Source organism: Coturnix japonica, chromosome 7 (assembly GCF_054131305.1).
Source record: "Coturnix japonica strain WE chromosome 7, WE-NBRP24, whole genome shotgun sequence".
Classification (NCBI taxonomy): Eukaryota; Metazoa; Chordata; class Aves; order Galliformes; family Phasianidae; genus Coturnix; species Coturnix japonica.
The window spans coordinates 29,076,798-29,104,139 of record NC_140669.1 but is presented as its reverse complement, the minus strand read 5'-3'; the positions used below and the strand labels follow the sequence as shown (position 1 = coordinate 29,104,139).

Genomic DNA, 27,342 nt, shown 5'->3' with positions numbered 1-27,342 from the left:
TCAAAGAAAAAATACTCTGTAGTTCAGCTCTGATTTTCACTGATACTCCTTTGAGCTGCATGGAGCAGATGTCACACTGCTTTGCTACACAGGAGGCTCGAATCCCGGGGGTTGGACTCAATGATCTCTAAGGTCCCTTCCAACCTGCACGAGACTGTGATACTGTGATTTTATTTTCCTCACGACTTCAAGCTTTTCTAAGAGCTTGTGTCTAGAATAGTGTAAAACATTTCCGTGCTCTTGTGTCTGTCTTGCTCTAAGCCTTCAGCTTGCTGGTGCTAGCTTATGCTTAGGGCAGGTGCTTATATTTCTCCATGTTCTGCGCTGTCTCCCTTTGCCATGTTAGGGCTGTATTTCTGACTTGAAATGAGGATTCTCGAATTGTTTTTATTGTGCTTGATATGTGTAATATTTTCTGAAATGGAAGATGAGGTTCCTAGTATGTGAAATCATCATTTTGGACATGAGATGAATGCTTCAGTAACTGTACATCAGTGAAGTGTGAACCTGTAGGTCTTATTATAGTTTCTGGAAATGTTAATAATCTCACCCTAAATGCAGGTTGAGTTATTTTGCACAACAAAACTTAATTGCAAACTAAGCTACAGACTCTTGAATCAAATTTATATTGTTGGTTTCTCTACCCCAGAATCATTCACTGAAAATGGTAGAGAGAAGAGGAAAAAAAACAAACAAGAATAGACAGTATGAACTAACAGACAGGTGCCTGCATTTCTTGGGTTTTGTAGCAATTTGTGAACTATGCCACCCGAGATGTGGCAGTGCTGATTCTCAGTAACACAAGGGAAACTGTATGGACAAATTCTTAACTGTGTAAACACAAATCATTCTGAAGTGAGTGAGATACTGATTATTTCTGCTACTTAAGAGACTCCTCATAGAGCTATCTAAAGGCTTAAGTTGTTCTTGCCTGTTCTTCGGGATTTCAAGTAGAACTGTTGACCACATTCCCTTTGCGTTGCTATTCAGAGTTCGCACGTGCATAACAATGCAGTTAATTGCCCGTGTCTTGTTGACTTAACCTTTATTTCTACTGTTAGGTTTTGGGGTTTTTTTGTTTCTTTCTTTCTTTCTTTTTAAAGACTGTCCTTTTTCCAGGGAAATGAAAGGCCTATGAAGGCTTTACAGAAGGTTTTCTCTAAAACTCTTCTTGGCAGTTTCCTCCTTGTTAGTTGGTTTCCTTTGTTATGGTCACTTTAATGAATGCTTCAATAAATCAGCTACAGTGAAATCATAACATTGGAACTGGGCGGAGTAAGGGTTAAAAGTTAGACTGTGTGGATGTACTGGCTGGCTAGGTATATGCACAGTAATGTATGTGGCATGTGAGTTGAAGTTGTTTCTCTTAAAACAAACAAACTACACTCTAACTACAAAGCTGTGAACTCTCTGATCTGCAAACCACATGTTGGATCTCTTTGAAGTTTCATTTTTACAAGCAGACCCATCATCTACAAGAGTTTTTTTTTGTAGAGGCTTTGCAGAGCAATCAGTTTAATAACATTTTTTTAATCTGTGTTTATTTCATTTTCTGGTTCTCAGTAAAGTTAAGCTCTAGTATTGATCAAATATGTTTTAACTGGCTTTGCTCTATCAGAACCTTATGATAGGGTTGTTTGCTTGACTGATAAATCTCCTATGTTTTGGTTAAATGTCACATATTTCTGCTTCTGTGCTTTTCAAGGCAGCCTACACTCATGTGTAGGTGAAACTGTTTTAATCTGTAGTATTCACAAGTGATAATTTTCTGATGTGTGCTTGAGAAAGTTTGTGTGTGTAACATGGTTGAAGCAGAAATGCTAGGTCACAGCCTGAAACATTGATTGAACACCTGGTGGGAAGGTGGGGCCAACCCAGAGTAGCTCAGGTGCTTGCGATCTATCTGAGTGACCAAAATGGGTGAAGCCAGGATCCTCTCCTTTCCAGACCTCATTTAAGGGTTGGCAGTGGAAGTGAAGGGTTCTTGCTGGAGACCCGTGTGTACCTAAAGCTTTCTGAAGGTAAGCAGCTTCATTCCTTTTTGTGCCTGTGGCTGCTGTATGTGGCAAGTCCTCACTTGTTGTAGCCTGGGACAATGGTATGTTGCTGTCATAGCTGTGCTTACTGTTGTGTTGCGGTACTACAATAGGAAAACCAGTTCATTATATTGGTGTTTTCATTGCTTGTTCAACACGAGGTAGAAGAGTTCACCCATTTTTTTTTCACAGCCTGGATTGCATTATCACTCTTACTGATTTGTGTAACTTTCTTGCCCTTTTTGCAGTAGCACAATTCATTCACAGAGTGATTTATTTTTTTTCTTTAAGTGAAGTCGTGGTGTACATAAACAAAGTAATTGTTTATGTCCTTCTGAAGTTTGACTTTGATTTCCACTTGTCTTAACAGTGTAGACTGAGTGAGGGTTGTCAAGAAAGCCTGTATGTGCCTATCTTTGTCCAAACAACAAGAGTTAGTGTTTCTGAAAACTGATCAATAGCAAATGGGCAACTTAAGGAGTTATTTAGACTTGAAAAATGAAATGAAAGAAAAGGTTATTTATATACATTGAACATCCTGTTAAATTCTTTTCATTTTTTCAGCTGTCAGAAAATTTTTGGGTTTGTTTAGTGTGTTCAATTTGAATTCCCTTATAGAAAGATGCAGTGGCTTGAAAATGACCTTTATGTTTTGAGGTAATGACTGTTGTAATAAATGGGTTTTTTTGGATGCTTTTATTGTAATATCTGATGGCTGCACAGCTGTAAACCAAGTTTTCCCTTTATATGTCAAGCCAAAACATTTTTTAACAGCAGTGTTGTAAGTCTCTGATGAATTTTAAGTCTTCACTCTTTTAATTAACAGAAACTACTTAAGTCTTCAGATAACCAGTTGACTTGTTTTCTGTTTAGAATCTCCTTCAAGCTCTTGATAGAATTTGAACTAAGGACCTCAAATGTGTATCCATTAAAACTGTGTTGTGATCAGAGGAAATGTTTTTCATCTGTATTCACGTGTTCTCTTCTGATACTCTCTATTAAGTTTACATTAATTGCAGTACTTTTGCAGGTGCTACTCAAGTGTATCTATTTTTTCCCGAAGTTTGAATTAAAAAGTCACTGAGAGCTTCATAATTAATGTGGAAAGTAAAAGTGCTTTCCTCTAAACTTAAAAATGCTGTTGCATCTTGGTGGGATCAAGTTGCTGTGTTCTCCTTAGTGGCTGTTCTGGGTGTTTGTGTGTGCCAGGTAGCTTAGTACTTCTCTATAAATAAGCTGCTCCTCAAGGTGGTTTTTAAGTTAAGGTGGCTTGATTTCATGGTTTTTTATTGTTAATCATGTGTAGAACTCCTTAACAGTAGTGGCTGCTTTGACTACGCAACAAGAGAAACTCCTGTCTGTGATGAATTGCAGAATACAGCACACATAGTTTATATATGGGAATTTTTTCTTTATTTTAGGCAACTGGTAACAAACAAATCTCACACCCTGTTTTTCAAGCTTCAGTTCAAGTGTTACTGTTAAGCAGGAGGAATGCGTGAATGCTTGTGGCAAAAAAAAAAAAGTCCAGTGTTATTTAGTTCAAGTCAGTGTTATTGAAGTGTGCTGGAGATGTGTTTATTTACAGAAAGGGCAGATGACTTGTGTGTGGGAGAGATGTTATGATGGTTTTAGAATTACACCTAGAACAACTCTAGCTCATCTCTGTATGTTTTTGGGTTCACCTGGATGTAGAAAAGCTTTTCAGGCGTGGATCCACATCAGACTTTCATCCCCACCATTGAGTTGATGCTTAATGAAACTCTTGCACAGCAGATGTTTTTTTCCTTTTCCGTCAGCCGTGTTGTGACATACATTGTTACAATCAACCCACCTGTTTGATTTGGTAGTAACAATGGAGGACTGCACAGTCATTATACTCCTTCAGCCTCCCAAACTAATTGGAGCAGCTGTATTTTAGTATGTATTCAAGCACTTCTGTATATATGTATATGTTTATTTGAATTTATGTTTAAAAAAGTCTTTTATGTACTGGGATATTTTCTCTTCTTGCATGTGAAAGGATGCTTCTTATTTAAAAAATAACAATAAAAAAATTGGAAAATGCTTTGCCTCTGAATTGTGAGTGCAGAGTTTTCAAGGGTGGCAGACACTTGTTTTCCTCTGATAATCTTATGTTTCATGTTCTTGTAATGGAAATTACACTTGAACTGGTGTGCTTAAGGGAATGCTGGTCTGTTCCTTAAAGGTTTTAGAGGGAAAGCTCTCTGCATTTCTGTGATCTGCTTTGTTGCAGTAGCCAAAAAGAAAATAGCTGCTGCTTAGTGGCTGTCAGGGATCAGCAGAGCATTGGAAACAACTTTAGAGAATCTGAGGTTGGGCAAGTTAAGTGATATATATGGTTGGGGTACTGGAGTTATTTCATTGAGTGAAGTGACTTCTGGAGGCAGCACAACAGGGAGATGCTTGTCCATAGGTTTGGAGTTTGGCTGTTACTTATAGTTACTTAGAGCTACTTAGCCATGTGCTATCACGACTGTTTGAGGCCTGATATGGAGCTACTAGGTGCCCAACCCAGCCTGATGTTTGGACTCCACAGACAGCATAAAGGCTAGAAATGCAGGCGAGGGCTCTTAAGTACATCCTGAAATTGGAGAGCTGGCTAGCAGTTGTGTAGTCAGGTAGAGCTATTTTTTCTGAAGCTTGTATGGAAATATAAGTAGGCTGCTGAGAAAAAAGTGTATGTTTTCTGGCATTTTCTTGGAACAGGTATTATTGAAGTATCATATTCAGAGCTTAAATTGTGTCGTAGAGAACTGCACAGAAACCCAGCTATTTTGCTGCTGAGAGGGAGTTCACACTTAACTGAAATTAGTAAAACTGTTTAAAGAGTGCTGTAGACTCAAGTTAGTCTTTGGATGCTTATTATGTTTCCTATAGTTTTATTTTGGATATCATCTGCCTAATTCATTTAATAGGATTTATAAACTGTCATTCCGACTATAAAGGCAATGGAAGGAACAATGGTTTTCATGTTTCTTCTGTAGCTCCTGTGGAAAGTTCTGGTCAGTAGATCTTATTTAAGTACATAAGTTTAACCTTAATTCTGCAATACCTTCATGCTGTTGACTAAGAACAAAGGGAGCAGTTAAAGACTAGAATTGTGTTTCTGCCCTGCACTGGTTAAAATGATAGTCTCTTTGGGTCACCTCCATGCCAGTCTGATTTGTGGTAGCTGCTGATGAGAGTACAAGGCAGAATAGCATGTGTCAGTATGGGGTGGGAAGGATACTTGATGTTCCCTCAGCTGTATGAAACAGGGAAGGTAGAAGAAGCTCTGTGCTAGCTTCTTTGTTTAGGAGCCAGGCTTGTGTGTCATGGCAGGTTCAGGGAGGTAACAGAAGATGAGGAAGTAACTGTTTATTACAACTGTTGTGTGTTTGGTAACATCCTTGAGTAACCCAGGAGTATCTGGAAAGGAAATAGGCAGGGGCAACTTGACTGAATGGAAATTCTTCAGTGATGTAGGTGTATGCTAATGCTGCACGCAGGGTCTACTCTGTGTTCACTGAGCTTTTAGCTGTTGTGCTGGAGGCTATCCCTCGCTTTTTCTAGTGAATTTATTTTAGGCCTACAGACAGTTGAGCGTTAGTTTGGTCTCCAACTGGCACAGAAAATACATTTTTCCCAACCATCAATCCTGTGTTAGCGAGTGTTTGGGAAAGTATTTACATTCATTTTTCTTAAGTATGATATTCTTCATTGTAGAATCTGGCCTTAAAAATGCAAACCCCCATGAGAATACTTAGTTCACTTCAGGGAGACTGCGGAAATCTAAAAGTATTCTTGTATGTCTTGAGTTTACACTGTTCACACTCAGGACACTGACAGAAAAATGTGGGGTTTCAAGAATACAAAAATGAATGCCAATTTTTGGCTCATTGTTTTAGTTTTGCACTGCATTACCCTATACAGAGGTTATTTTTCTCCATGCTGTTGTGTTGTGTCAGAGGGTACCTGGTCACCTGTGTAGATTTCTGAATGTTTATTCTTAATAGATTTAAAGATGTAAAAGTCAACAAGCTGTATGCAAGTACAGGAGTAATTTGAATAGTTTAGTTTCTTTGGCACTGAGGGTGCAATGGGAACATTTTGTAGTGAGACAAATGACTGAGTAGCCAACTAAGTCTGTCTCTTGGCTAAGCAGGTCAAGTAAGAAAGAAAATAAATGATGCATCTTAGCTTAGCAAACTACTAGTCTGACATTAAAAAATCCAGTGGAAAATAAGTTAGAGAGGATAGATTGAGTCAGGTCTCTGCTGCTCTGCAACAGAACTGTTTTTAGACAGTGATCTGCTCTGTAAGCTTTTGCAAAAGCTGTGGTGGGTTTTTCATTTGGAATTGCTTCTTGCCCAGCTGTTTGCTGCTTTGGAGTTAAATTCTGGTACTCTAATAAATTCATTGTCTTGTCTGTTATATGCGAAGTGGTAATTTCAGTTTAATTTGCACCTCCTTTGAGTTAACTATTTTGAAAAGCTGCGTGGACTTCTAATACAGGGCTTAAGACCATTACCAGTTCAAGTACTATTCCTGTGAAGCTGCATACTGAATTTCTAAAGTAGATGAAATGTGTTCCTGCGAACTATGTACATCCAGTGCTCACAGCAGAAGTTAGAGGTTAGAGAACTGAAGTGTATTAGTGTTTTATGCAAACAGGAACATCAAAAACATCTGTTGTGTGTTCTGCAGCAGCTATGGTATTAAATAGGTCTTCCCATGTCAGTTAATTTGAAATCAAAACTAATCTATATCATTTTGCACTGACATGACAAAGCATGCTTGGTTTTCGAGAGGTTTGCTCCCATTCCCTAAATACGCACTCGGGATCCTTAATGCTTTTCTTAGGTCCCTAACTTTTGTAGAAGTAAATAATGTAGTTCTGGGGTTTCACTATTTTAACAATGGAAACTTACCAAAGGCTTTCTTCCAATGGATGCTTTTCTGTTTTGAGACTTGCAGAGCTTCTTGCTGTTTCTATGGCTCTCTAATCAGTTATGGTTACAGGAGTTATCCAAAATGTCTCCTATGTATAGAGGGTTGGTGTAATTCCAGAGGTACTGTAAAGATATTTGTTTTAATCTTTGCGTTTCTAAAGAGTAGCACAGAAACCTCTTTGTTTGAAACCCACAGGTTTTAAGAATAGTGAAAGCCAAAATGCAGTTTAGAAAAGAAATAAGAAACATCTGGTTAGTTCAGATTCTTTCTGCACTGGCACAAAGATGCAATAATGAAAAGCCATTCTTAGTCTGTTCTTGCAAAAAATATTATTACAGCAGTCTGGCTGCAGAGTACCTTATGGGAATGAGAACATGCTGCAAAGATAATGCACGGAACAGCTACGCTTCAGAAACAGTTCTCCATTGGCTAGTTACATGAGAGTAGAGTGAGGCTGGCATGGAATTGGGGCAGACTTGTGCACATGTCACAAACGTTTGGGTTAGCAGCTAGTAGTGGAACCAAGTGCAGTGTAACAGCTGGTTTGTTATTAATGGAGACAGACATTGTACTCTGTAATTGCTTATTCACAGCATTGAACAAGTCACTGAATGACCCTTGGGAGAATAGATAGGCATTTCTCAACCTGGCTTTGATATTTGTGATGGTGGGCTGTGTCCAGTAACAGAGCAGGTGTTACCTGCATATAGGAAAATTTCAGTCCTCAAATCCTACCTGTGCTAGGCTTGCTATAGCATGGGCTAAATTTCCAGTTGCTTAGGGTCAATTTGCCTTGGACAAGTAGCCTAGTCTCCTAGCACATGGTGATTCCTCAGGGCTCTAACTGTGGATTGGAGTGGCTATAGCACGGTGAGCTCATGGCAGCCATGGCCTGAACACTGATGATGTGTATATGGACCACTGTTGCACCCATGTAGTGTGTAAGATGTGCACATCCTGGCAAAGTCAATCCTAATGCTTCACTTTCAAAAGCAGTAGTCTCTATTTTAGCTGCAGTTCAGATGGCTTTAGTATATGACAGTACCACCATTTTGGAACGAGTATGTTGCAGAAAAGGTGTTGCTGTTTATGTGGGCTCTCACTGTCTGTCCTGGCTTTTAGTGCATTCTTTGACCCGTTTCCTTCATTTTCGCTGTAGCTACTCCTTGGTGCAGCGCTGCTTAATCTTACGGTCAGGCTTAGGTAGGCGTTAGAACCCATCAGTGGGCTGTAGCGTTGGACCCTCTGCCCCAGTGCAAATGGCTCGGCTGGCACCAGGGGTCAGTGTCGGTCCGTGGTAGCGGGCCCGAAGGGCACAGCTGCATCTCCTCTCTGTGTCTAAGGCTGGGTACGCACCTCCCAGTCCAGAGAACGTGCTGCTGGGCAGCTGACATCGCTTGGAGCTGAGCTGTAGGCGTAAAGTGCTACTGACATGCGGTGGTCTCCATTTATGAACCGAACTGGAGTTAAACCTCTTCTCTTTTGCTTGACGTTTTATGTGCTCCGTTGAATACAATTATCCTAATGATTCAGTTTCAGTTCAAGTGCCAAAATGGATCTGTATGCTAATTGTTTCTAGTTTTACATATCTTGAGGTGTGCTTAGCTCAACTGCTTGAAGAAGCTCTTGAGAGACACTTTAAAAGTTATGACACTATTTTAAATCTGGTATGTACAATTAGTGTGTTAAACAAGTTTAACAAGTACTACTCGTAGGGTCTCAGTGTTTTCCCTTATGCCTGTAATGATCTTTATTATAAGTTGTTTTTCAAAATAGGCTTTTTGAACATTAAGTTGGTAATACTAGCAGTCTAAACTGCTTAACAAGAGTACCACTCCAACTTGCTCAGTAGTACTCATTAGTTGTCATGTTTAATGTTAAGCTTCCAGTAGACTCCTAGTACTTTGGGGTAGTTCTTTGGTAGTCATTAAGTAAACAAACTAAAGAGTGAAAGAACTCTTGTATTGAATTGACGGAATGTGAGATGAAAGTTCCTCTGTATCAAGTATGGCTGATGTGCCAGATGCTGTCACCTCTGGGCTTCCCGATTTGCTTCTGGAGACCTTTGTATTTACTCAGGATTTGTGGTAACACTCAGTGGCACATCTTTCTATGTCTTTGTGTCTTTTACACTTGCAGATGGGTATTTATAAGGAGCTCATGCGTGTGATGACTCAGTCTCTTCAAATTATGTTTTTATTGTCTGTATTCCTGTTGTTCTAATAGGACTGTAAGTATCATTAAGTAAGCAGGGGGGGAAGCAGTAAGTTTAGTGTGGCAGGACTGGAAAAAAAACCTCTTTGGGAAGAGAAAATGCTAACAAAAGATTTGAACCTTAATTGGAAAGAACGCTAAACTAACGTTTATTTTAGAATAAATTACTGGAAAATACTAAAAGAAAGTATGAAAATATTTCTAGACCACAAGGTCAAGAGACTAAATTTTAAGAGGACACAGAAGGGAACCTGAAACTTCCTGTTATTCTCCTAGGTTAGAATTGAATTAGAAATAGAAAAGTTATCTTAGCTAGAAATGTATCTCATTAATCTCTCTGCTTCTCTTAGCACGTTACCTTGGAAAACTGTGTTCCTGTTTTGGTCAGGAATTACCATGTTCCACATCGCTTCTCTAAGACTGGAAATAGGAAGATTATCATGCAAACAACTTTACCATTTATATTCACAGAATCATAGAATCAACAATGATGGCAAAGACCTCTATGGTCATCAAGTTCATCTGTCCACCTAGCATCAATATTCCCGCTAAACCATGTACTTCAGTACAACATTTGTCTTCATTGAACACCTCCAGGAGGCTCTGTGACTCCACCACCTTCCATTTCAGAGATAGTCCTGGAGAACCTGCTGTTTTCTATGCGTTAAATGCATACAAGCTGGCTTTTACCCTGTTCATGTTTGGTGCCTTCTACTTACCTAAAACTAGAAAGTCTTTTAACTACTCATTTTTCTGTTAAATCCTAGTTCAGTTCCATTCAAGTGAGCTTTGTTTCAACCGAGTTTTATTAACTACAAAAATATTGCAAGGAGCTTTAAGCTTTATGTTTAGAATTATTACTGGAATCATATCTTCTTTGTGCAGTGAGTTCCCTGTCTTCCTTGGAGCCCATTTTAACCCTAATCATAGCTAAGTATAAAAAAATGACTGACTGGCTGTCCTTCTAACTCCTCTTTACCCTGAACTAACACAAAAACTCAATTTTTGGCCAGTGGATTAGCTCTGACTTCAGATTGCTCATTAGACTCTCTGCTTATGCCCTTGTAGTTCCATCATTTGTAGTCTCTCATCTGTGTCTGGCACACACTTCTACTTCCTATTCTTACCATGAAGCTGTGATGACGTAATCCTGGACTGGTATTTTTAAACCCCTCAGTAAAAGTAAAGTCATCTGCCATGCAGACATATTCTGATAGCAGTGTTGTAGAATGTTACAGCTGTAATAATTTGGTTTAAAAATGGGATTACTGGCCTATTTTGGAATTATGTTGAAGGCAAAAAGCACCACAAAATACATGATAATATATTATTCTTAAAAATTACTACTTGCTAGAGTATTTCTTGCTATGTAGTGGGTCTACGAATGAAACATTCCATTTAGGCTTTTTCTGCTTGGTTGTAGTAAGAGCAACTGATGCTATGGGAATGGTATTTTAATAATGCTGTGAGAGAGATTATGTAATACTTTGGTCATTTAAAGAGGTCATCTTTATTTAAGGATTGTTGTTTTGAATTGCAAAAAAAAAAAGCCCCTCTTATTTCTGTGGGTTTTTTTTTTTTGCACATCTTTTAGGAAGAATGAGAAGTACAAAAGCTATTTTGTCATTCTATAGCTCAACAGCACTTAGCCAAATACTGTTCTACTTGGAACACTTTCCAGCTATTTCCATAGGTTTTGTACCAAGTTCTAAATACTATATAAAAAAATCCTTTGTTCTTTCATGCGACTGAACAACTCATTGCTCAGATCATGAGGCTAATTATCATTGGGAGTCAGATAGAAAAAAGATACCTTGATAGTGACTGTGCTGCTGTGTTTATTTTTTTTTAAGTTTTTTTCTTCTGTGCAAGGACTAATCAACATGTTGGCTTTCCAAATGTGTTGGCTAATGAGTTCTGTGCTGCTCATTTTTCCTTGTTGAGCAGACAGATTTCTTTCTTTATTCCCAAGGCTGCCCAGCATTGTATCTTCCTAGGAAAAAAAAAATAAATAGGAGTATGGAGGCTGCTTACAGCACTTCCTCACATTTCCATTTAAAATGTTCTGTGCTTGTACTTCATTTTTTTTCACTGCATTTACTCCAAATATTTCTTTGTGAGTAGAGAATGTTACTTAAATCCTACATCTGTTAAATGAATCTATTTCTGTGTGGCAGACTGCTATAATGATTAATAATTCCCATCTCCTTGGGGACAGTTGATGCAAGACACAGAATAGCATACTCAAAGCTACACATTTCCAACTAGGATCATATTAGTCATCCTTTCTAGACAAAAATGCAGAGCTATGTCTGCACTCCAAGTGAGGTTACTTAAAAAGCAGACAGAAAAGAGTAATAGTGAACATTTTGAGAGTATGCATCAATGTATGTAGCTCTAAAAAATTCCAGGGTGTGGATTTTCTTCCTTCTTTCTGGAGGGAAGACAGATATTTGGATGTTACCCACAGCACTAGTCATGTTTTCCAGCTTGGCTTCTTGGATCAACTGTGGCTTCCAGTATATATCAGGGGTTCCTCTTCATCAGCCTCTGGTGCAGTAATTTTAAACAGTTTGGTGATTATTTTCCCAATTAAAAGGCATGTGATGTTAAAAATGGTTAAAGGTGGTGATAGATGTGAACATACAAAGCAAAAACAGTTTGGGCTGCAAAATACCACAGCTGCTTTAATGGTGAAATGTAGTTTATTAGTTGTGGGATGTTAGGGAGTCTTGTCATAATTTACTTCCTCTTCTTTTTTTGGCTTGTGTGAGTACCTTCATCAAACAGTTGAATAATTAGTGATCAGAAAGGCATCTGAATAAAATTATTGATGAGATGGAGTAATTACCTGGAGTCAGATCAGAAGGGTGTTTGAAGAAATAAGCAAAGGCAAAGCGTGGTTCTTTTTCTTTTTACTTAGGGATAGTAAAATAGGAAGTTAACCCATATGTTGCTGCATTTGAGCATGATACTAGTGCATGAGATGGTGAGTTTGAGACAGGCAGGAGGTTGATGAAATCACAGCTGACAAAAGGTAGCTCCATTTGTTCAAAAACAAAGTTTTTGATCTGGACTTCTGTATGTTATCATCTTGTAGCACCCAGAGTGCGATCTCCTTCTTCAGCTGTAAGTTGTATGTCCCTAGTTTATGCCGCCTTACCATGATTTTTCATGTCATTTTAGGAAAGTCCTGCTTGTCCTAACCAGATATGTTTCAATTTCTGTGATTTGCAGTACTGTGTGTTAGGAGTTAAATTAGCTGAGATGTCAGAGTGATTTTTCCCATTATGTGTCTGGACTGCACAGAGTTGTATTGCAAGGACTTAAAGACCACAAATTATGCATGAGTCACTCAGAAGCCTGAACATGGTGACTTCCAGGAATACTGCTAAAGAGGGTATACCCCTGTCGAACAAATCAAGTTTCCTTTTTAGATTATGGGAGAGCAGAGAAGTGGCTGGCCAAGCTTTTGTGTTTTCATTTAATTTTGATTTAGCTTATTGTCTATTTAAGTCATTGAGAGTCTTGGAGGTGGGTTCAAAAAAGAAAAGTCATTTAAAATTAATACATGTGATGTATGTTTGTTCTTACAGTTAATCTAGTCTAGTCTGATCCAACAAACTCTGGTACAGAGGCCAGCTTGGTTTTCTTAATTTACCTTTTCCCTTTTGTCCTGCAAGTCTGTCTTTTTCACTTGCTTGAAAGCAGTCCCTTCTGAGAAAGAAGGGGGGCAGGTGATTTCTGTATGTAGCAAGGAATGGAGCATGACCTCTGTTCCTTCCTGAGTGCCTGCTAGAACTTGAATTCAGAAGGATATCCAAGAGTACCTACGAATGCTCCTTTTAAAAGTCTGTCATGACACTTGAGTCCTCTATATAAATATGGAAAACTGTTTCTCTGCAAAGAATGCATATGAATAAATAAATACATGTAGTAGTCATGGATTGGTACCAGTTTTGCCACTGCAGTTATGTTTTGCTTTTTTATTATCTCCAAAGTTTCTGAGTATTTTGAAGGATTATTCAAACCTTTGAGTTTTCTCAAATGTTTCTGATTTATTAATGCAGCCAGTAACATTTGCCAGAATTTCTTATTGTAGTCATTTCTGTAGCTGCAGTCATGGCCAAGTCTCTTGTCCCGTGCTCCCCTGAGAGTGCCTCTTTTTGGGATTCCTTGAGAATAAATCAGCAACTGTTTCAGCCCATGTTCTAGTGAGTGGAGGACCTCTGTATCCCTTTGGATTGCTCTGTAGTGACTCATAAGTTTTGTCCAATCCTGGCTTTCTTAATAATTTCCATTTAATTAGGCTGCAGAACAGGGTTGCTGTTACATTTTTCCCAACAGTCCAGATGTAAGCATATGGGGGAATTCTGTTTAGCATAAATAAAGTCCACTAAATCTGTGTTTCTTGCTGGGTTATTTGTGTGGCTGTTCATTTCAGTTTCCTTACTGTGAAGTTTTATGTCAGGTTAGCACTGTCAGAGGCTAGCTAGCAGATGGGCATCTTTCTGGCTATCGCTTGCTTGTATGTGTCGGGGTATGGAGTGTTACCTGTGTTTTGAATGCCCTTTTTGTTTTAAAATACATTCTCAGAGTTTATAATATGTGGAGTGTCTTTTTTTTTCCTATTCCCTTTTTGTTTTTAGTATGAATGCAGTTGGACAGCATGATGTCATTTGGCCTGTGTCAGCCACCTGAGCTTTTATAAAACCTGTCTGTGTGTGTGTGCTGTCCAATTGTAGCTGAGGATTTTGCCACAGCTTCGCTAACCAAAAGACTGGCCCAGTTCTCTTTGCTCACCTGGAAGGAGACAAGGCAGTTGTTTTGTCTTCCTCCCTGGGATGGCACTTAAGGTTTCTTTTCTGGCTGCAGTTTTAGGTACTGGATTGGACTGCCATGATGCTAGCAAATACCTGTCAGACAGAACTAGATACTAAATATTATGGCATTTCTTGTAAAAATGTAACTTGTCTAATATGCTGAATGGGTTTGCTATTCCAGTGGCTGGTGTATTGTATGAAATGTAAACCACTGAACTTCTGACTGAAGCAGGCAATTCATTGCTTTTTATGCATCTAAGCCCTGAAAATTGTTCTATGTATAGATGTTTCTTTACAACCATCATACAGGATGAGGAGAAAATGTATGTATGTTGCACGTGTTTTAAGAGAAAATTGGTTTTTTTTAACAGATTTGATCAAATCAACTATTAAGGACTGTTTTTATGACAAAGGCTGCTTCTGAGAAACTTAATTCTGAAGATTACGTGCAGTAAGTAGCAAGAAAAATTTCTAATTCTTAATTAGTTCTTAAAATTTTGGTTTTCTAATTAAATTTGAGAATTAATGCTTAATTAAAAAAAAATAAAATAATTAGGGTGCATAGCTTCACAGGTTGCATCCGGGGCACTGGCACATCCCTGTATTTACTGAACATGCTGCATTTTTCTTTCACTTCTATGGATTGATTGAAAGGAAGAGAGGCTGATATGGAGCACCATTAATAAAAAACAGGTTCTCAAAGATGGTTGATGTTAAATATCTTAAGGTTAAGGGCTCTTAAAACCAAACACATGCTTTTTACTGTCAGAGCCAGTCTTGAATTTTACATGTTCTGTTATTAAGTGATAGTTGCAATACCAAATCTATGCCCTGCTACATTTAAATTCTTTTTAAAAAACACCTGAGAAGGCAGTTACTTCTTGTGTATGCCTACCTGGATTCATTAATGTGAATGCTAAGTAGAGGAGTTGATCTGTGTTTCTGAAAAGTGATAATGTGTGTTGTTGTGTAAAAGAAAAAAAAAACAACAACAAGAAAACCAACAGGAAATGGGGGAAAACAAACAACCAAATACTGAAGTTTCAAGGAGTCTACAGGAGTTGGGGTGGTGTTGCTCCCAAAAAGTCCAGATGTTATGGCAGAAAATACCTGTTCTGATTTCAGCTATCGTCATTGTGAACCAACAGATAATTGGAAGTGAGTGGTTTCAAAAGTTTGACCTCAATCGGACTGTGGAGCATATTTTTGTCAAGTAGTAATGTAAGTTTAAGGGAAACGTTAACTATGATTTCTGAAGTCCTTCATACAAGTAATATTTAGTTTGAATTAAAGAGTACTAAAAATATGTAGATTAAAACTTGAGGGCAAGGGGAGTATGAGAAATCAAATGATGGCATTGGCTGTTGTGTTCCCTTCATGTCTGGGAGGATTTATGTGGGCTGTTTGTGGAGCATAATTAGAACTGAGACTAATTTTCATTATCTAGTTCTGCTAGAGGTGTAAAACAACAAGCTTTCTATAACTGTAACTACTAGCCAGTATTATTGGAACTGCAAGTGTTGATCAGGTTTTGAACTGGTAATCTAAATAGAATTGTTTGAACCACTTGCCTGCTTTTACATGCAGGGTGCATGTGGCTTTTGTCTGGATACCTGTTATATCCATTTTTCTAAGGTATAAAGACATCATTTGACATGTTACATGAGCAGTATTTAAGGTTGTGTTTTGGTATTAATTCTGGAAGCAGTTAAATTGCACAAATGGTTTGCTTTAGCCTTTGAAATCTCTGCTTTCTTAACATCTTATACTCTTCTGTGACTTCTTGGCTCTGTAATAAAATGATGGTAGTAACTACACTTGAGCCCATTTGCTCTAGTGTATTGGTTGTACAATGTGGTACTTATGTGAGCCATAGAAACAGTAATTTTAAGTTAGTAGGGATGAAGGAGTCTCACCTGTTGCATCAGTAAAAGTAACAGTGTCTGTACCTCCTGCCTGTTAGAAAGGTGGCGTGGTTGGACTTGTGTGAGTTATTTTTTTCATTATTCTATGTAGTACAGAAAATTCTGGAGTTTATCTTTAAAAATTCCAAGTTTGATTGTTTTTATTCCCTCAGCTTGACATCTGATTTCTAGCAAACCTGTGTTTGAAGTATAGTGTGATGTGACTATAGGATTCATGTTCTTCCATAGTGCATATATGTGGTTTGTGTTAGCTGTTTTTCTCATCACATATTTGGACTCTTTAGTAAGATATGTAACAGAAAGGACAAGGGAAGTGGTTCGGGAAAATAAAGAAATTTGACTTTAAAATAAAACAATAAATGAGGAAAACAAGAAAAGCTTTGTTATATTTCTCCTTAGCCTGTGAAGATGTTATTTTCCACTCTGACATATTTGAGAGGTCCTGTGAAATGTGATACATAGCAAGCTCAATTTCTATGTTTACCTAAAACTTTTTTTTCTTATTTCCTTAATTGAATGACTTGTATGTCATTTGTGAGGCCTTTAGGAATTGCTCTGGGTATTATAACGGTGGTTTTCACAGCTGTATATAGCGAGCTGTTTCTACTTCTGTTCTGTGAAACCTTCCAAGAGTACTTGCAAGTACTGGGACAGGATTGCATGGCTCTCTGCATGTTTGTGTGATGACTGAGGAATGCAGCTTTGTTTGCTGCTTCTAGGAACATTAGATGTGAAAATACATCCTTAAAAAACAAAATGGCTTAGAGAATGTTGCCAGTGGAAAAAAATGTACAGCAGAGTGTGTTAAGCTCTGAAATGCTGACATCGTTCTACACAATTTAAGTAAGTTTAAAAAAAAAAAACATCCCTGAGACTGAAGCTCTGTGATGTTGTAAGAGCATCTCATGCTGTGTTGAATGTGAGCTTTCTGTTTTGGTTTGAAAACAATTTGAGATGGTTTTACAACATATTAGAAACTAAATGTTCTTCCATGGTGGGTACTTCATAAACTTACAAGCAAAAAACATGAATTTCTTTCTGGGAGTCTATGAACAATTTTCAGGTTAATTTAATGAACCAGTAACTTTGTGTGTACTTAGCATTCCGCTTTCACAGTGCGTTGAACCATATGCTCAACATCCTTGGAAAAATGTCATTTAAAATAGATATTTTTGGGGAAATATAGGTATTCCAAGATTGTGTATTTGGTAAGTGGAGATACAGGAGGAAATGCTGTGCAAACAATGTCAACTTATAAAGGAGCTCCCTTCTCTTCACAGGAATATGGTAACTCTTGTAGGCTTGCCATACCTACCCACTTAGTGCATGAGAACTGCTGATGACTAAACTCAGAGCAATCAGAAGAAAGAAGCTCTGAAGTACTAGTACCTTCCTGTAGTTCCTTGCTTGTATGCTGGGTATAAGCGATTGAACTTGGAGTTGAACTGTTAATTATGTGCCTCTGATGTAACACATTGAAAACTAGTTCGGATTGAGGTCTTAATTTTTCTGTTGCCTGGCACTTTGCCCCGTGTGCATTTTCAGAGGTATACTCTAGAAATGCAGAACAAATGGTTTTTGTCACAGCCTGGTAAAATCCGTGTGGTGCATTGCTTTTACTATGCCAAAGACATCAAATGCATTGGAAACTAAGGAAGAAGTTCTGTGCATTTTATTCCCCCTATGCCAGGTCTCAGCTGTCGTTCTGGTCATTGCCATGCTGAAATACTGCATGCTGCTGCTCTGCTAGCAGCAACCAGATTTTCTGCTAATATACTGGGGAACTTAATGGTTCCTATACAGATCTAGGGTATTATGGTTAGGCTGAGGTTGGACTTAATCTCAGAGGACTTTTCCAACCTGGGTAATTCTGTGATTCTATGATCTGTGGTATTGCTCTGTAGAATACTAGGGGGATTTAGTCATCTTGGACTGTGAACAGTAAAATAAAACAGTAAAGAATCAAGAACAATGAATGAGGTACAAGTGGGTATGGAGTAATTGGGGACTTGACTTGAGGTGTATAACTGGACTAGATCTTGGAGGTCTTTTCCAACCTTTTGGGTTCTGTCCTTCTAAACACATTCAGAGCTTCTGCCTGCCCGGTCCTCTGCTGTAGTCTGTTAGGTTAAGAATGTAAAGCAAGATTATCTTTTTGGTGGAATTATATAGACAGCTTTATTTGGAAGCAATTTGAACAGTCTATAGCATTTAAGATACCACAAAGGCTTTGTGATTTGGAAATGATTTAGTATTCCATCAGTCTAAACCCTTTAGTAATTGTAGACGTGTAGCTGTTGCACTGTTAGAAGTGGAATGGTCTAATACTGTATCGCCAAACAGAAAGTGAGGTAAATAAGTGATATAGTCAGGGACTGATCATATGGGGAGAAACAATAAATTGAAATCCAAAACCCAAATTTTGTTTTGGTTATTAATATGCGGTGTATTTTTACATGTGGGATAAAATATAAACACATGTGCTTCACACTTCTGTATGTTTTTTTGTGATTATCAAATGCATTTGTAGTTGGGAAAATACTTGCGTTCTGTTACCAAATGCAGTTCCATGGGAACTCTGTTTACAAACAAGGTTTAACATGAACTAGAAATACCTTAATGATTATATCTTTCTTCTTAACGCTGTATCCTGGTCACAAACAGGACTGCCAGTTGATGGAGGAGAGGAATGGTGAATGTATTTTGGGTGCAGAGGAGGCATTTTCTATGCAGTGGCTGGGGTTACAGAGCTGCTTGGAGGAGGGCATCTTTACTCCTTCAGGATGTTTGTTTCTGATGCTGTCAGTTATGCTGTCTTCTCTGGCTGAAAAGCAGAAAGTGGGAAAGCACCGTTATAATACAGCAAGCCAGAGGGTTTCAGATTATGTGAGCAAGAAAACGTACACTGCTGGAGGAATGCATTTAACTCAATTCATAATCACTGCTTAGCAGCTGTAGCAGAAAGCAGAGACTTTTTCTGAGTTGACACCCACACGCCGTGCTTTTTGTTGCAGTCTGAGGAGCTCCTGAAATAACTTAGTACTCTGTAAGCAGTTTTCCATGTGAACTGAAAGAATAACTCAGCTTCACCATTACAGCTGTGACTTTTATCCAGTTTCAAAGTGGAGTTCCAAAACTGTCTGTGTTTAGTCTCTGAGGGATGAAAAGTAAGTTTGCCATTCTTACTGCAGCCTCTCACCTTTGTCAGCTCAAATTAATGTGAGGCAAAAGATGTTCCTGAGCAGTGGAGATGGTGGCAAGATGTGCTTCTTGGGCTACCAATGTGCTCTGTGTTGTGTGAACTTCTCATTTCTGTCCAAAAACCATTTCATTGTTAGTCACTATTAATTTTGGTTTCTGTTTTCAGTTCATCGTAAGTCACCTAAAACTTTCCAATGTGTAGATGTTTAGCTATTTTGGAATTAACATTCTTTTTTTTTTCTTTATCAGTAGTTGAAAATGTGCCTCCTTGAAATACAAATAAGTGTCCAAAGAATGAATCAGAGGACAGTCTCATTCTTGTATTTTTATGTACTTTAATAGCTTTAGCCTGTTACTTTGGGTGTTCTTTCCTATTTCAGAGAAGGGCTGTTAATTGCACGTTCTCTCAGGGAACTGCAGAACTTCATTTACTCAGTTTTCTCTTGCAGTTGCAAATAGTTCTGTTTCTAAAATAAAGCATCTGCCCTTGAAAGAGTTTCTCAAATGCACAAATGATACAGTGAGTATAGGTTCAAGTATTTCATTTTCATCTAAGAAAGCTCTCTATTTCAGCTGTGTTCATTCTATTATTGTGTGGATGTTTTGGTGCCATCAAGTTTTCTGAATGCTGCTTTACTTGTTTTTTCTTCTGTTTTGTGAGCATTACTTTCTGAACTTGACTGTGGATTTGATATGGATGCATTTTAAAGGCAATAAGTGAACACCTTCTGGACCTAGAGGAAACTTTGACTGTATCAGCTTAAGTACAGGGGAGGAAGTAGGTAAATGTTTCTCCTTGTAGCTATGACTAGAAGAAACAATTGCAATGTGAGATAATTGAATGGAGCTGGCATTGTCTGAGAGATAAGGTGGAGAGGGGAAGGTCTGACTTCAGGAAGCCTGCAGGTAGTGCAAGGAATGTTTCTTCTCTCTCCATCCAGACTAGTACTTGTACTATAGTATGTTCTCACATAGGAAGCAAAATATCTGTCTTTAGAATGCAGAGTCTAAAACTCTTTTCCAATGCTGTATCTGCATTTGCTTTGCTTCTTTGAAACTGTCTACAAGGATAATAGGAAGGAAACTATACAGCTGTCTACAAGCCCCTTCTTCCTACTTGGACCTAAAAAGAATCCTGACAATATTTCTACCTTAGTTCTCTGTAAGAAGAAAAAGGGTTGTACTCTGGAAGAGGTGTCTTAAGGGGGTGGAAAATAAGCTTGCATGGGGTTGAATGAGGCAATGCTCTTCTGTCATGTTGAATATCCTAGAACAAAATGTGGATTAGCTTTCATTTTTATCTGCTACGTACAGCATAAAATTTAAGAACCTTTGTCCAGATAATTTGTGTTGCATGTGTTGTATGCATTTTCCATACCTGACATCTGTGATGCTGAAAGTGTATTTACTTTTCCTGCTAATTTTTTTTTTTGCTTTAATAGTATTTAAACTTTGCTATTGCTTCTGCAGTCCATTAAAAGTGACTGTGAGAGACAAAATGAGTTTCTTAACCTCTACCTTGTTTTTTGTTTTGAAGGTTTAAGAAGGCAATCCATCTCCAAAAGACACATGAGCAAACAATTATCTTTGGAAAATATATCACTTCAGTGGGTATTCTGATTTCATTGTGAAATGGATAAAATACTGTAAATATTGAAATCTGGGCATCCTGGACATAAGTAGGACTTCTGACATTCACAGTAACAGGATTTCACTTATAGATCACATAGAGAGCTCTTAGTCTCTCCCTGAGATGCCTGAAAGCTTTTATGGTTTATTTTGTTTTTTCTTAGGAAATAACAAGTCATTTCAAGCTCATGTCAGAATTCATCTGTGTGTGTGTAGGAGGCGATAAGTCCCCAAATCACTTTCCATTAAAATTGAGGCCACTGATAGTTTGTGTTCCCTGCTGGCTGCCTCTTACGCTTCTCAGTATTCAAACATAGCTTTAAATTATGTGGCCGCAAGGAAGGATTACCATTATTATCGTATGATAAATATTAAGTAATCTATTTGAAGTTTCTCTGGAATTTGCCACTCCTATTTTTGTACACCCTTGGCGACTCCTGGAGGAACATGAGCAAAAGGAATTTCTCTGATATTTGTATGTGTGAGCTCCTGTTCCAATAACCAATGAGATTTTAATTTACATGGAAAGCGTACTGTAGAATCTATTTTCTCTTTTATCATAACTGATAAATTAAAGATTGCTGTTTCACCAACCAAGAAACTGTCAGTCAGACAGATCATCTGTGATAATGAGTTGTTTACTTTTAGAGTGTTCAGGAAAGTAATTGGGAAGAATACATTCGAGTTTTCATTCTGAAATGCTATTTTGTACAAGGGCTTACAAAGACTGCCCTCTAAGCTATAGTGAGAGAGTAAGCAAGTGAAGAAAAAAACTGCTCAACTATTTATGTTGCCTTTTTCAATGTGTTCGAGGTATTGCAGGCTGTAGCTTATGATCTTAACAGAAAGTTCATGCAATTAAAATAGTGTGTGAATAAGGAATGTACATATATATGTCTAGAAAAATTTACACTATGGTTCTTTGGAGTAGGTGGCACCAAATGACTTCACGGGTGGTTGTCAGCTCTCATTTGGATGATTTCTATTCCTTATGTGGGCCGAGACACTGATTAGGACAATTATTCTGGGAAGCATGGGGTGTACAGTGAGCAGTAGCACAGCAATGGGCTTCAGTGCAGAAGTGGAGTTTTGTGACTCCTGAAGCTGTAGGCACATCTAAAGGACACGGTTTTTCTCTTAGTAGTACAAGTATATCCATGCCAATTTCTGAGTTTTGTGAATGGAGAGTTCTTATTTGGCTGCATGTTCACGGAATACTTGAGGACTGATGATATGCTCTGAAGATGGTTAGGCCTTGGAGTTTTTTAATTAGATACAGTAATTGTGAAATGTATCATTTAACATGGTTTAAAATCTGTTTGTTTTTTCTAAGAACTAATTTGGCATGGATAGGCATAGATCAAGCTTATAACTTACTCATCCTAATTGAGAGACACCTGAAAGCACACTGGAGCACCTAGGGCATCTTCTGATGGTGAGCTGTGATGGTTTATATACCAAATGACACTTGTTCCCTGGAAAATCATTTTGAAAACAGCTCACCTGTGTAGTCATCCTACAATTAGAGTTATGTGAGTGACTTAGCTTTCAAATACATGCTTACAAGTTAAAATCCATATGTTTCTTTATCAAGTGTCTAATTTCATAATTTCACTACTCTTTTTTTTTTTTAAGTAGTTAAATGAGCTTCCTTTAATTTTAACTAAATGATGGGAATTGTTATCTTAGACTTGATTTAGGTTTTATGGGATTGTAAGAGCTGTGAAGTCAAAATGGTGCTTGTGAGGTAGGTGACATAGAGTGAATATATGTAATAGCATATTGTGAAAAGATGACCCTATATATCTGTTTGGTTTGGTGTATTCCTTGCATTTTTGACAGTGCTATCAGCAGAATTACACATATTTCTAATGTGTAATGTGAATTTTTTTAGCATAAACTGAAGTTCTCAGTTATTTTTGCTGTTTACACTGTAATAGGCAGATGTGCATCTTCCCATCCCATTATGTGGCAGCGGTCTTTGTTGTGCTTTGGAAAAGTTGAATGTTGCTGTTGAATCATCTGGCCTGGGACAAAAGAACTTGTCTGGAGCCATCTTACCCATCTTACTGCTAGCCAGGTGCTAGCAAAAAGCAGTTTCAAGAAGACAAGAAGTCTTCTTGGTCTGCTCTTCAGATGCTGATTTTCAAACTCATTCTAGAAATAAAGTGCTTTGAGCCACTTAAATTATGTTGCATTTTATTGTGTCATATTCTGATCCTTTTACTACTTTCTTAAGGGAAATAAGCATGAGAAACATTAAACATGAAATTGCTGGCAAAAAAACCCAAAAAACAAAAAAAGTCATGTGAAACAATTGGCACTAGAAGAGTTCATTTTATTGCTTGTGCTTGTTGCAGGTTGGTAACTCTTCATATTTTAGTAGCACTAGTGATACATAATCTTGGAGAGCAAGGCTGTGTTCAGATGCGGATAAAATATCATCTCCCAAATGCTGTAATATGTTCAGGTAAAGCAGGCATATTTTGTTCTCCACTGCAGACAAGAATGTTTATGATTTCTGCCCTAAGCTGAGCAAGATTATATGAATTCATATATGGTGAGATGAAAAGGGTTGTTTTCAGAAGGGAGCTTGAGAAAAAGAAAACTACACTATACTTCTCAGGTATTGGTGGTTAATCACAGCTGCTATGGTGACCTTCTGTAGGAATTTCAGAGATACAAGGAAGACATACTTTCAATGGCTGTATGCAGCATTTCATAAAGAGCTTTCTTAATAGGACAGCTCACAATTAGTTTTGGTCATTAAGCAGCTTGGAGTGATGACTTGAAAGATCACCTGTAGTTAAACTTCAGTGGTTTCTCCACTGCCTTTTCTTTCTTTCTTTCTTTTTTTTTTTTTTCTCTCATGTGGAACAAGATCTTATAACAATGAAAATAATGGTAGGACATTGTCATGCAAATGACTATTTTTCTAACTGAGAACTAATCTACGTTAATGCAAAAAGATTCTGTGAAATGAATTATTCATGGACGATATATACTAATTAAAGCAGACCTCCAAAGACACAGAGGGTAACAGAAGCATTTTTAAGGATTTGGTTGAGAGATGCCTTCTCTTACAGGTAGAAAATGTGTTCCCTTAATGTACCAAAATTGGTATTTGCTCAGAGAAGTACATCCAGCAGAGAGCGCATGGTATATGGAAGTTGAAGAGGTAGTGAGTACTGCTTCACTTATTGCTGCAGGACAAATCTCCAGCTCCACTGTGGCAAGCCTTTGTGCAAAGTGCTTTATCCAAAGGCTTCTATCTAGTAGCTGTGTACTATTTCCCTTGGAATGCAGGTTTTGATGTCTCAAATTAGTTTTATAATTGTATTTAAAATTGCCTTTATCAGTTGTGTTAAGTCTTTTGATGCTATTTGCTCTTTGTACTAAAGACACAAAGAAATCCTCTTTAACCAAGTATGCCAGTGAGAAAGGCAGAAGGTAGCAATGCCTGCTGGTATCTTGTTGTAGAATAGAAAGTGTGGGCTTGCAGTCAAGCTCTGAGTTAATAGGTGCTCTGTCCAACAGGCTGCCCCACTACTGTAACTTGCTTACCAGGTTGAAAAGGAAGAGTAAGAATTCTATCCTTAAACAACTAAGGTTGTAGTTAAAGCCTGAAACAAGTGTTTGGCTTCTAGAGGACATCTAATAGAGTCTAGATCTTGCTGGCAAATAGAAAGAGTAGCATGCAGAATAAATACCATCTTTTTTTTTTATCTCTAGATCAATTTGATTTTTATTCCTGGTTAAAAATAATTTTTCTGACAGTACTAATAAGTTCAGAGCTTTTTGAGTGCTGAAATTGTTTGTGTTAGCTTTGTCTAATTTGCTTTTTGAAGGCCTGTATTGTTTTTACTGTCTGTTATCTGTTTGCTTACCTGTTTTACTAATTATGATGTGAAATGAGTTCCAGAATGAGGTTAAGGTTTTCTATGTACTTTTCAGATTCACTTGCATGCAGGTTTACCCATCTAAATTTCTGCTTTTTGGACTATAAGAAATTTTAAGTGAGATTTACAAGTTAAAGTTGGCCACAAATGAAAAGTCGAAAATCACCAGATGAACTGATTCATGGAAACATAATAATAATAAAAAAAGGACAAAAAGAATGAGCTTTGCTTCCTTTTTAAACTGGAAAATATCCAGCTTTTTTTGGGGGGGTAAGAATATTTGTGCTGTGATAGTTGTGGTCATTTTAAAATATTCAGACTGTAGTTCTCTCTCTTTGGTCTGCTGTTTGTGAATTTCCTTCAATCGGACATAGTTGTGGAGAAGCATAACCACCCTGAAATAGCAGACTTCTTGAGAAGGAACATAAATGATGACAGCTGGAACTACTTTAAAAAAATGAAGACTGCTAATCCATGTAAAAACATATGGTGTTCTAGAAAGGATATTTTGTATGCTGAAGTGAATGCATCTAGTTGCTCACTTTTGATTACCTTAGGCATAAATACTCAAAGCAACTTGAGTTTGCAGGGACTCACAGTGCTCCCCAAAAGTGAAATACATAGGTCTGAGTTCTGAAGTAAATTTGTCAGATTTTTCTGAAGTAGGGCACAATGAGAAAAGAGTTTCCTGAGGTGGAAAGGTGATCTTTGACACAGATGAGCTGGTTTTGATCTTATTTTCTGAAATGCACATGAAAAGACATCCTTACATGATCTTATTATTTATATCTTTTCTACAGTTTCAGACTCTTTACTTGAACCAAATAAATTCATTAGATTGAATGGGAAGCTTGGTCATAGAAGATGACTGTACTTATTACCATCCCCAAGTTGATATTTAGAGCTACTGTTTTAATAATAACTTAAAAAAAAAAGAAGTTAATTATTCAGCATTTCCCTATGGCTTCTTATTCTACAGTTGCCATGAAATTATTCCTAACATTTTTTTTTTTTTTCCCTTTCATCCTCACAACCTTGTCCAATCTTAATTCAAAATTGGATTAAGTGGAGAACATTTCTTATTGGTCTTTGACTGTCATGGCAAGCTCAAAATCTGAGACAGGTAAAGAATAAAACTATGAAGCTAAACTTTAGGAAAGCTGACTTGAAACACTTCAAGGAGTTAATCAACAAAACACCCTTGGAAGCTGTGCTCATGGGCAATGGCTGTAGAGGTGAATCTGGACAGTGGCAGTCAATGGCTCAGTGTCTGGATGGAGATGGGTGACAAGCAGCATCCCCCAGGGGTCAGAGCTGGGGCCACTACTCTTCAGTTCCTTCATTGGTTGCATCAGCAGTGGGATCAAGTGAACCCTCAACAAGTTTGCTGATAACACTAAGCAGTGGCGTGGTCAACATATGAGATGAATGGAATGCTATTCAGAGTGATCTAGACAGGCTTGAGCAGTGGGTCCAGGTGAACCTGATGAGGCTCAACAAATGCAAGTGGAAGACCTGCACCTGGGTCAAGGCAATCCCCATTGCCTATACAAAATGGGGGATGAAAAAATTGAGAGCAGTGCTGCCAGAAGAGACCTGGGGCATATGTAGTGGTGGATGGCAAGCTGGATGTGAGCCAGCCGTGTGGCCTTGCAGATCTGAAGGGCAACTGTATCCTGTGCTGCATCAAAAGATCAGTGACCAGCAGGTCAATGGAGGTGATCCTGCCACTCTATGCTGCACTGGTAAGGCCTCACCATGAGTAATGTGTTCAGACATGGAGTCCTCAGTACAGGAGGGATACGGACCTGTTGGAGCATGTGCAGAGAAGAACCACAGAAATAATTCAGGGAATGGAGCACCTCGCCTGTGAGGACAGGCTGAGAGAGCTAGGACTGTTCATCCTGGAGAAGAAAAGTCTCTGAAGTGACTGGATAGCAGGCTTTCAGTATCTGTGGGTGAATTACAGATTAGTTAGTTCCCTTCCTGGTTCAGTCCTTCAGCAGTCACATGAACATGTCATACTGGAACATGCAAATCAAATTGGAGTTTTCTGAATGAAGCTGTAGCTTTTATATCCTTCATGAAGAGACAGAGATTCCTAGCAGATGACTGTGCAGCTGCTGTAACCTCATTGTTCAGGCCAAAGGGTTTCTGCTTAGCATAAATCTGGATTTCCATTATCCCTTTGCATTTTCTGGGAAACTTGGTTCAGAAACAGAAAAACTGTTTTGTATGTAGCACTGTTTAATATATAGAAAGTTTATTTTTTTCTTTGCTGGTTTCCTTTTATTAGCCTTGTTGGGAAAAGACTGGGGAAGGGGATGAAGAGGAGGAGCTGCATGCAGGCAAATAAATGTCTGGGAAACAACTACAAAGCTGTGGAATTAGCTCCTGGAACAGCACTGCTGAGTGAGGTGGACTGAAGAAGAAAGGAGAATGCTTGGCTGTGTGTTGAAAAGGGGAAAACTCAGGTGGGACTATTAATGGGGTGATTTATTGCATGTTTCTCATTTCCAGTAACATGGCTTGAATCTTTTTCCTTGGAGTTTGCACATCTTTTAATGTTCTGAACAAGGTACATGCCTGCATGGGGGCCCCATCTTTGCAGCAGTGAAGTCCTGGTTTTGCTTGTCCATGTTTACTCTTTTGCTCAATT

The 27,342-nt window shown here is 38.1% G+C and overlaps 1 long non-coding RNA gene across 1 annotated transcript in view; it reads left to right on the top strand.

Annotated features, from left to right (window-relative positions):
* The window catches only part of LOC146760140 (uncharacterized), a 33,482-nt gene extending 6,363 nt beyond the window's left edge, over positions 1–27,119 (top strand). The window contains exons 2-3 of the long non-coding RNA XR_014948117.1: positions 14,401–14,480; positions 26,980–27,119. This is a non-coding gene — a long non-coding RNA (uncharacterized LOC146760140). The remainder of the gene's footprint in view (positions 1–14,400; positions 14,481–26,979) is intronic.
* Positions 27,120–27,342: the final 223 nt, after the last annotated feature.